We start from the raw sequence: 12,243 nt of genomic DNA, 5'->3' as shown, positions 1-12,243 counted from the left end.
CTTAATAACTTAAACACATAATAGAAACAAATAAATAACATCAATTTGTGAGAAAAAAACATGGGTTTCTCATTTACATCACAAATGTGGAATTATAGAACTGAAAATTACAATATACTAACCCACATGGGCACCTTTATTATAGTAATAAGCAAGAAAAAGTTGTGAACTATCACTCAAAGTTATCCTTTAAAACCTATAAGCATTTCTTAAATAAGAAATTTTATGTTTCCCAGGAAGGTTGTAGACACAAACTTAATACCTAGGGCTATAGACCCTAACAATATATAGAGAGTCAACCAAATACACCGTTGACATTTATTTTGGAAATTTTGGTTGACCCAACTTCCAAAGGCCATAACATTTAAATCATTGCTCTAATTTTTTCTTATAACCCCTTTTGGAATCCTCAACTTTTGTTCTACAAGCTTGGATCATTGCAAGCACCCATGTGTTGAGTTTTCAGGCCTTGTCTAGGTACGTTTAGGCCTTCAAAATTGAGCCAATGGTTTTTGTACCAAAAATTTATACAAAAAATCCATAATGACTTCACTAATAAGTATTATATGGCATTGAGCCTCAACTGGAAATCTAATATGATTGAGATGAACCCCCACCTTTGAACCCCATTTTTGGTTGATGCAAGATTTCTCTTACACCCAGGGTTCTCCCGCATTAGACACTTGGGGTAATTTGAGAAGTGACCCCGTCACATCTTGGGTGTTCAAAGAAAAACCAAGATAGTTAACCTCCCCCCTTGCTATCCATGACAAATCTTCAACTAGACTCCCTTTCCATTTGACTCGATATTTTTCATAAGTTATTTTTCTTATAGTTTTTCCAATAGGATTTTCCAATATCTCCTGAGTATCTTTTGTAGCTGAACTAGTTTCTCGAATACTCTACTGTGCTTCTACAATTTCACCTCCATCTCTTCGATTTTGATACTTTATCAAATTAAAAATGTTCAATATTGGTGAAATATTTAGTTTAGAAGGAAAATCATCTTCATAAGAATTTCCAAAATAATGCCTTTCCACTATCTTCTATGGATCAAACTTCTTCATTTTTAGCTTACTATATGTACCCACTAGAAAATGTTGCTTTCTCAAATGAACCATGACTTCATCTCCAATATGAAATTTCTTATACCTCATTTTTACATATACCTAAGCCTTGTAATATGTATTCATCTTTATAATGATCTTACTCACCTCCTCATTAATGTTTTTCAAATGTTTAACAAAATCTTCTACTTCAGCACTAATTATTTCTCCTTTATCCAACTATCTAAAGTCAAAAGTCTGGAACTACTCTCATATACAATATGGAATGGGGATTTACCTCTACTCCTATTGAAATAATTATTATATTTAAATTCTACCTATGGTAAAATTAGATCTTAGCCTTTTGGTTTATGTCCAACTAAACATCTCAACAAGTTTTCCAAACTGCAATTCACAACTTTTATTTTTCCATCAATCTATGGATAATGTGATAAATTGAAGTTCAAATATGTCTTCAATTTCTTCCATAAGGTATGGAGAAATACCCAACAAATTTGGTATCTCACACAGACTATACTCTTTCGAAAACCATGTATTCTCACCACTTCTCTCAATAAAAACTCTGCCACATGAACAACATCACTAGTCTTGTTGTAGGGAATGAAATGTGTTATCTTTGAGAAATTTTCAACCACCACAAAAATATAATCATGAACTCATTGATTCCTTGGTAATCTAAGAACAAAATCCATGTTGACATCCTCCCATGACCTCCTGGTATAAGTAATGGCTAATTTACAACCTCATATTCTGCTTTACTCCTTTTGCCATCTAACATAATCTATAACTCAATACAATTTTTTTGAAAAATTGCCAATAATAGATCTCAACAACCAAATCAATGGTTTTATCTCTACCAAAATATTCAGCCAATCCTCCACTATTCTTCTCCTTGATGAGATTCTCTCTCATTGAACTTCTTAGAATGCACAAGTGGATACCTTTGAACAACATACCATCTTGGATTATGAAATCCAATGACTTCATCCTATCAAGTGTAAAAGGTTCTTTACAAGCCTTCCACACTTCACCAAAATCAAGATCCTCTAGATACAAATTACTAAGTTCTTTGAACCCAAAATGTGTCTTCTACTAAGAGCATATGCAACTCTCTTAGACTTCCCACTCTTGTGTTTCAAAAAAAATTATAACTCTATGAAAAATCAATCCACTTCAAATTCTTTTGGTTTAATTTTCCTTGACTATTGAAAAATTGCAAAGCTTGATGATTAGTATACAAAGTAAACTCCTTAGAAAGAAGATAGTGTCTCCACTTCTTCAATTCCTAAACTATAGCATAAAATTCTTTATTATAAATTAAATATTTTCTTATAGTTTCAATCAAATTCTCACTAAAATAAGCAATAGACCTACCTACATTCTTGGCTCAAAATAGCTCCTATTTCAACACCACAAGAAGCACAATCTACTTGAAACACCTTTTTAAAATATAGAAGTGATAAAATAAGTTTCTCTATAACTTTCTATTTCAATAGATTAAAACTCTTACCTTCTCCAATAGTCTTCTTAAATTCTTTCATATCCCCTGTCATCATTTCATTCATGGGTCCCTTAATACTGCTAAAACCTCTAATAAAATTTCTATAAAAATGAGTTAGTCCATTAAAATATCTTACCTCTATAACACTCTTTGGAGTAGGCCATTCAAGGATAGCCTTCACTTTCTTTGGGTCCATTTTTAGGCCTTCTCCTAAAACTAAAAATCCTAGGTACACTAACTCCTTTTTCGGAAGACTGCACTTCTTCGAGTTTTTTTATCAACTTATCTTCCCTCAACTTCTCAAACACCTTTAAAATATGCATCAAATGCTCCTCCAAAATATTACCAAAGATTAAAATAACACATAGGTAAAAAATGACAAACTTACCTAGAAACTCCTTTAGTACCCTATTCATGAGCCACATGAAAGTGCTTGCTACATTGGCTAGCCCAAAAATAAGGATTAACCAATCGTACATTCCTTCCCTTATCTTTAACTAAGTCTTCCACTCATTTCCTTCTCTAATGTGAAGCTAATGGTATCCATGCTTTAGATCTATCTTTATGAAATACACAACTCCACTCAAACAAACCATAATATCATCCATCCTTAGCTAACGAAATCTATCATTGACTATACACTTCTTCCATTCTCCATTCTTCTTGGGTGCTGATACTATTGGTACAAAAAATAGACTCAAACTCTCTTGAACAAACCCCTTCTACAAAAACTCATGCACTTGCCTATTTAACTCCACACTTTCTAGTAGTGTCATTCTATGTGCTTCCCTATTTGGAAAATTGGCTCCTAGAATTAAATCCATCTAGTGACTAATCTTCCTTATTGGTGTTAATCCATCAAGCACATCATTAGATACAATATCTTGAAATTCTTCCAAAAAAATTTTAAACTTCTACAAGTGCCTCTTCTATTTCTTCTTTGACATATTTTGGAATTACCTCAAAAAACATATGCCCACCCATCATACCCTCTAAGAACTTCTTTCCACAAACACAATAGACTATAGAAACACTATATACTTTTTCATCTACATCCTTCAATGGCTTCAACTTATTTTTCATTTCATCCTTGGTGAGAGTGTACAACATGCTTATAAAACAATGAAAGACTACCCAATGACATATGGAAAATGTCCTTAGGTATGATATCACAAAATGCCTCATCCTGGTAGCTTCCAATCTTGAGCTTCACTAAGCATTTCTCACTAGCCATGACCTTGTGGTCATCTTGCACTTAAGCACTATGTGGAAGTTTCTACCTCTTTAGCTTCAACTTTGTGTCCATCTTTTTTGATACTAGATTGTCAGTACTTCCACCATAAATGATCACATCACAACACTTACCTTCATATTTTAGACCTTGGGAGAAACAAGCTCCTTATTTGATTAGGTTCATTCTCACCACTTAGAAAGACTCTTATATTAACTAGGACTTCTTCTCTTTCAACATCTTCAAATTGTGATAATCTGGCATCTTCATCAACATATGCAACTCTATCTTGGTCTTCAATTCTTCTATCATCCCTTCCTTGTGATTAGAAATATTTAAATGGTTTATGCCTTTCTTTCTCCAATGTGAAAACCTTTTCCATGGAAACCTCCTCTTATATATCCTCATCCTCTCCATCTTCCTCATTGATCTCTATTATTCTAGTCATGGAAATTATTGGAATTATTTTCCCTTTGGTTATGACTACTACTTCTGGCCTTATTTTTGTTCTTTTGATCATAATTTTAGCCTCCATAAGACTGTTTGTTAGATCTTCCACCTATTATAAATATAAGAGAAGTAACTAAGAGGGGAGGGGTGAATCAGATGCCACAAAAATAAATCCTAGATCCCTTAGATGTTAGTACAAAATAAACTCTGAAAACTAAATACTGTTGATGCTCAACAAATGTACATAAAATGTTGTAACTTAGTAAATACTGAATATGCTTGGTAAGTATTTAACATACAAATCTTTAGATGTTATCCTTGATTACCATTACTTTAACTTAGTTGGAAACACACAACATAAAATAGCATGAACAGATTTGACACCAAGATTTAATGTGGAAACCCAATTTGGGAGAAACCACCAACTGCTACTAGTTCTTGTTTTCACTCTTCTAAAGTGAGCTCTATTAGGAGCCAACCCTATTAAAGGTTATAAAACACATTGTTAGGTGCGACCTTATTAGAGGATTTAATCACCCTATTAGAAATGGCCTTGTTAGAGGTCTTTAGACAATTCAATAGAACTATCACCTTGTTAGAGGATTTACAAATAGCTGTTAAGTCAACTTTTTTAGGAGATATAGATCACTACTTCAATAGTTAGAGAGAAACAATGAGATGACTTGATTCTTGATGCAACTAAAATGTTGATTGCAGATCTCTATTATAGATTGTATACTTGATTCTTTTTTATCAAATATATCTTTTCAACCCCACAAGGATATTCTTCTTTTCCTTTTGATTCACTTCCTCTTCCCATCATTAAATCTTCAAAATTCAGTTACAACTTCACACATTCTAACCCACAAGTTGACCTTATACTTATATCCTTCATATTTTAAAGTCAACTAAAATACAACTTATAATAACTTATATTCATTTTCATAGTTGGCTAAAACCAATAGATAAATCAATTAAACTCAATATGCCAAAACAAGAAAATCCTTCGTTAGTTGACCCTACTCAATTGACAGTAACTCATAAATGATTTTCCTATGTTAACCAATTGAACTTGGTTAACATTGGACATTTGCAAAGTTCCTTTGGTAATTGAGTGAGCTTAGTTAACACTAGTTCCATCCAACATTTCCTTCATTAATTGAGTGAGCTTAGTTAACACTCATCTTCTGTAGTATTTTCTTTGGCATGTGAGTGAACTCAGTAGATACTTCTTTCTAAACTAGGAAACCATAGGAACGCTTAGTAGACACAAAAATCTATCCTCACTACCTTAGTGAGCTTACCATATACTGGCTAATAATGATATGACATTTGTGTAACATCAATGACAATATACAATTAATCAATTGTATCCAACAATCTTCATCTTTGGCATTGATGGCAACACAATATCTCATAACACAATGAAATTTTTGGAACAAGAATAAAGTAAGGAACATATCCTTACTTTCATTCTAATTCACATCCATGAGAACTTTCTTTGTGAGTGTGAAGTCTTTCTACCTCCATTTTCTTCCTCTGTCAGAAAATTTTTGTCTAAATCAATATCTACCAAGTTCATTCTCCCTCTTAGAGATCTCTATGATAGCATACTTCTCCCTCTTACAACAAACTTATCCTTCGCTATAATTAAAAATTCTTACAAGATATGATAGTAATATTCTCCCTCTTTTACAACACATGCCAAAGATAACAACTCTTTTAATATCAATGTACCTTAAGTACTAGTTCATTTACAATATGCCCTTGTTAATATTGCACCAACTGATTGATTTTCAACATTCTCTAGTTGATGGATCACTAAACTTCATTTTGTGAGCTGAGATAGGGGAATGACTCCTAGCTCACCTCTTAGATATAGAAATGCATCCTTAAGTAATGGCTTGGTGAATATGTTTGCAATATGTTCTTTTGTGTTCACATATTCCAATCTAACTTCTTTGTCTTGCACCAATTCTCTTAAAAAGTGAGATTTTATAGCAAATTCTCTATTTTATTTATTGCACTAGTTTTATCACAGTATAAAACTACTAGATCTTTGATCTCTACCTTCATACCTTTGAGCAGTTGGTTGAACCAAACAATGTTAGAATAATTAACTTCTGCTACCACATATTATGCCTCTTCTGAGGACTAAGAGATATAAGTTTGTTTCTTGGTTGTTCAAGACACTAGTATTTTACTAAGGAAGAATGCTCCACTACTAGTTCTTTTTCTATCATCAAGACTTCCTCCTTAATTAGCATCACTAAATACCTTGAAGCCCAAATTGCTTCCAAGTTTGTACCATAAGCCATAGTCTTTAGTACCTTTCAGATATCTCATGATTCTCTTGATTTCCATCATGTGATTTTCTCTAGGGTTTGTTGAGAATCTTTCCACCATACCAACTGCTAATGCAATATCAGGCCTTATATGCACTACATACTATAATTTTCCAATTATTGATCTATATGTGGCCTGATCTACTTCTTTGGAATCATCATTCTTGGAAAGAATATGTCTAGTAGACATAGGGTGTCCAACTAGTCTTGAATCTTCCTTTCCAAATTTCTTTAGTATCTCCTTGATATACTTAGATTGAGTAATTTAGATATTATCTTTCTATTGTGATATGGAGCCTAATTAGACTCAGAGGTTTATTCGACACATTTTTTTCCCTTATTATTTCTATGCGGGTTTGGGGGTAGCACCCCCAAGATGGGGTCAAGGGTCACTACCCTTATATTGTAAAAATGGTCAACTACTATTCTTCTACTATTCTAGCCCTAATTTGTAAGAAGAAAAATTTTGTATAAAAAGGCTTAGGGTTAGGGATATCATAATGTGATGGTGATATTGTAGCTTCTTGTGGTGGTATTGAGTTGTAAGGGATTATGAATTGTAATCAGGTTGTAATCACTAGATAATAATACTAATAATGGACTTATTGTTGGTGGGCATAGCCTAGGGATTGGGTGAACGATGTTAAATCTTGGTGTCTTGTGTTCTCTTTTATGTGATCTACTATTTTCTGGTATTGGTTATATTTTCACGTAACTATTATTTCTATCTGAGGTTAATCCTAATAAGTGGCATCAAAGCCAAATGGTCATCATTATTTTTAGGCAATTTGTCACCATTTTTTTTTTGATCCTCTACAAGAAGGTCTTGGAGTTGAGTGGAAATCTCATGGTTGACTGGGAGTGATGGCAGATGAGGATAAACTGAGAGTTGACAAGTTTAATAGGCAAAACTTTTAGTTATGGAAGATGCAAATGGAGGACTATCGTTATCAAAAGGATTTATGGAAGTCGTTGGAAGGAAAGACCAAGAGTCAAGGATCTATAAAAAATAATGACTGAGATCTTTTAGTCCTAAAGGCACTTTGAAGCATTTGATTATGCCTAGCACCATCGGTGGCATTTGATATTACAAAACCAAAGACAATAGAAGAGTTTATGCTAACCCTAGCAAAACAATATGAAAAGCCCTCCACTTCAAACAAGGTATTTCTCATGAAGTGTTTATTTAATATAAAAATTATAGAAGATGGATCTATTGTAGATCATTTAAATGAGTTTGATACTATTACTAGTCAGTTATCTTCTGTGGGTATCAATTTTGGTGAAGAAATTAGTGCTCTCTTGATTTTGTGATTTTTCCTTAAAGCTTGAATGGCTTGGTAATGGCTATGATTAATTTTTTTTTTGGATCTAGTACCCTAAAATATGATGATGTGATTGGTTTTATTTTGAGTGAGGAAACTTGTAGGAAATTCTCAGGTGGATCTACATCAGGAAGTGCTTTGAACACACAAAGCAAAGGCATAATAACTGAAAGAGAAAATAATTCCAAAAATCATGGGAAATCAAGAGGAAGCTCAAGGGGGAGGAGGTCTTAATCAAGAGGACCAAATGACTATTGGTACTATGGGAAATGAGGGCATAAAAAGAAAGATTGTTGGACTCAAAACAAAAATGAAGGAGATAAACTAGATGGAGACAAGGAGGCAAATGTGGTAAGTAACAAATCCGAAGAAGATGCTTTGCTTCTATCTTCAGACAGTGCGGATGATTCATGGGTTTTAGACTCTGGTGCTTCATTTCATGCTACACCTCATAGGGGTTATTTTATTGATTATTTCTAGGTGGGTTTTGGGCTTGTTTATTTTGGGCTATTTTATGCGATCTACTATTTTCTAGTATTGGTTATATTTACATATAACTATTATTTCTATCTAAGGCTAATCCTAAAACTTTCTTCTACTAAATCTATATACCAACAAAGAATTTTATCTCTCCAAATAGAGACATTTCAAATTCTTCACTCATTTCTTTTGAAAAAGCTTTCCACAAGTCATCATTTCCTATGAATAATGTATCATCAACAAATATTTCTACCAACACAATCCTTTTTTTTGGTCCTTCTTTGATATGTAGACTATTGTTATCATTTATTCTTTCAAATCCAATCTATATCAAGTAATTATGAAGTCTATCATACCAAGCTCTAAGAGCTTGCTTGAGTTCATATAATGCCTTGTGCAACTTGCAAACCATGTCTCTTTTGCTAGGATCTACAAAACCTTCTAGTTGTTCAATGTAGATTTCTTCATCAAGAATTCTTTCAAGAATGTAGATTTAACATCAATTTGATACAATTTAAATTCTTTGTGTGTTGCATATGCTAGTACAGTTCTAACACCTTCTAATCTTGCAACTAGAGAAAAAGCTTCACCATAATCAGTACCTTCTTCTTGAGAATAGCCTTTACATAGCAATCTTGCTTTGTTTCTAGAAACTTCTCCATCTTCATTCATCATATTTCTAAATACCCACTTTGTGCCAATTGTATTTTTATCCTTTGGTCTAGGAACAAGAGTCCAAGATTTTTTCTTCTCTATATGTTCTATCTCTTCATTCATTGCCTCAATCCCATTTTGATTATCCAATGCATCTTTGATATTTCTAGGTTCAAATTTAGCAAGTAAGCATGTACCTTTCAATTTATTTGTTATCATTGTTCCATCAAATTTGTCTCCAATGATCTGATCAGGTGCATGATGCCTTCTGACATATCTTGCTAATAGAGGTTCTTTGGATTTGGAATAAGTTTCACTAACTTTATCATTAACTTTAGTACCAAGCTTGGATCTCACTATCTATGACTCAGGTCCATCCCACTTGGTTTGGACTAGCTTGGTCGCCTCTGACTGCAACTCAAGTCATTCAAACTGTGACTTGGGTTGCAATGTTTGCAACTCAATAACTGTTGGAGATTTTTGAAGCTTTGGAGGTGAAGCCTCCTTTCTTTTAGATAGGTTTTGTAGGATATCAGGTTCATTGTAAATAAATATTTTGTAATCCTTAGGCTCTTTGTTGCTTTCTTCTTCACTCTTTTCTGCAAACTCATCAATTCTCAAATGTGCACATTCGAGAATTCAGACATTTGTATGCTTTACTTCTACATGAGTATCCTAGAAACATGCCTTCATCACATTTGACATGAAATTTTCCTTTTATAGATTATTTTAAGATATAACATTTTCTACCTAATACTTTCAAGTAACTTACATTATGTTTGTAGCCATACCATATTCATAAGGAGTTTGATTTGAGTCTTTCTTGAACTCTACTCTATTCAAGATATGATCTATAGTGATGATAAAATCCTTCTAGTATTTGATTGCAACATTCTTCTCAATCATCAATATCCTTGCACAATCCATGATGGATATGTTCCTTCTTTCAGCTATACCATTCTACTGAGGTGTACCAAGGGTTGATACTTTCCTTTTAATCCCTCTTTCAATGCAAAAATTATTGAATTAATTGAAGATGAATTCACAACCTCTATCTGATCTCTAACATTTAAATTTCTTTCCAATTTTTCTTCTTTACTCTTGCTAGATACCACTTGAACTTTTGAAAAGCCTCTAATTTTTATTTTTGATACATTATAGTTATCATTCTAAAATAATCATCAAAAAAGAGAATGAAAATTTTATCTCCATCCTAACTCTCTATTCAAACATGTTAACATAATTATGTATGCACAAACTCCAAGAATTCTTCTAATTGATGGGTTTTGCTTTTGAAACTAGTCTTTCCCATCTTACCAATTTGGTAATTTTTGCATAGACCCATATTAGGATTCTTTAAACTAGGAATACCTCTTACTCTTTTATGTTTTCTTATCTTAAACAAATTATCAATGTTTACATGAAATAATCTTTTGTGCCATAATCATCTTTCTTCTACTTGAGCAATAAAGCATGAACTTTCACTGAGATCAAGATAAAATAGATTACCTTTTGTTTGCTTGCTAGATCCAACTAGATTTCCATTTCCATCCAGTAGGTTGGTCTTTCCATCCATGAATTCTACCTTGAATCCAATGTTATTCAACTATGCCACACTCGTTAGATTATCCTTTAATCCTTCGACCCAATATGCATTGTCACATACAATTTCCTTAGTCAAAGAAATACATCCTTTTCCTTTTATGTTACAAGGTTCATTGTTTCCAAATCTCAGACTACCACCATCATAATATTCCATGTGCTCAAACTTTGTTTCATCTATAGTCATATGATGTGAACAACCACTATCTATAATCCATGTATCATTTTTTCTGACATGAGAGATGAGTGCCATCTTATCTCCTTCATCATCAGATTCATCCTTTACAACAATATATACCATTTCATCTTCACTATTATTATAATCTTTAGCCATAAAATAAGATTTCTTATCTTTGTCCCTGTAGTTCTTGTAGTTCTTGAAATCCTTCTTTCCTTTGTGCTTATTGCTTTTCTTTTCATCTTTGTTTTCTCTATTTGGACACCTTGCAGCAATGTCACCAACTTATTCACAAGAAAAATAGATCAGAGGAAATTTACCTTTATACTTTCCTTTGCCTTTGGAATACTTTCTTGCAAGTAGCGATTCAAAAACTTTAAGACAATTGTTCGAGCTCTCGTTAGATTCTTCTTCTCCACTTCCTAATTGACTAGCCTTTCATTTCTTACTATTTTTCTCGAGAGAGAGTTTAGCTTCAAATGAAAACTCGATAACTTTTGAACTAGGAACATAGTTATCAAAGTTATCTAATTCAAAAGTTGTCAATCTTCCAACTAGAGCATCTAAAGATATTTTATTATTTTGATCACATCTCATCTCTTGAATAGAAAATACTCTAATTTCATAAATAGGAAGAAGAGTTTTGAGTACCTTGCTTACAACTATTTTTTCTTCAATGTCTCCTCTAGATTCTTTGATTGCACTCACACTTGTTTTGATTCTTTCCACATATTTTGCAATGTTCTCATCTTCTCTTATTTTCATCTAATCAAAATGACCTCTGAGACTTTTTTCCTTAACTCTTCTTACATTGTCATCTCCTCCATAAATATATTTCATTTTGGTCCACATTTCATGAGTTGTTTTAATAAAGTCTTTTACTTCATCAAATTTAGCATAATTGAAAGTAGATGCAATATCAATCATCATGATGTTATGATTCTTCTTTTTAGCAATATCTTCGACAAATAATGTTCTAGTGGGAGTCTTTTATTTAGTATCAAGATATTTAGAACCTAAATCACTAATATTAGCTAAATGTAACCTCATAAATCCTTGCCATGCTACAAAAATTTCTCTATTTAGCTCGGGAATCTCTCTTTTATAAGACATCCTAATCTTTAGCTTAGGTCCTTGAAACCTTCTCTATAAGCACCAAGAGCTCTGATACCATTTTTTGGAAATATAAGAGGTGTAACCGAGATGACAGGATTGAATCAGTTACCACAAAAATAAATCCTAGATCCCTTAAATGTCAATACAAAATAAACTCTAAAAATTGAATATTGTTGATGCTCAAAAAACATACATAAAATGTTGTAACTCAATAAATACTGAATATGCTCGATAAGTATTTAACATACAAGTCTCTAGATGTTATCTATGATTACCATCAAATTAACTTGGTTG

This window comes from Cupressus sempervirens, chromosome 7 (assembly GCF_028749045.1).
Source record: "Cupressus sempervirens isolate cs-2001-9-10 chromosome 7, ASM2874904v1, whole genome shotgun sequence".
Taxonomy (NCBI): domain Eukaryota; kingdom Viridiplantae; phylum Streptophyta; class Pinopsida; order Cupressales; family Cupressaceae; genus Cupressus; species Cupressus sempervirens.
The sequence above is the reverse complement of the archived record's forward strand: the minus strand, read 5'-3'. Positions refer to the sequence as shown.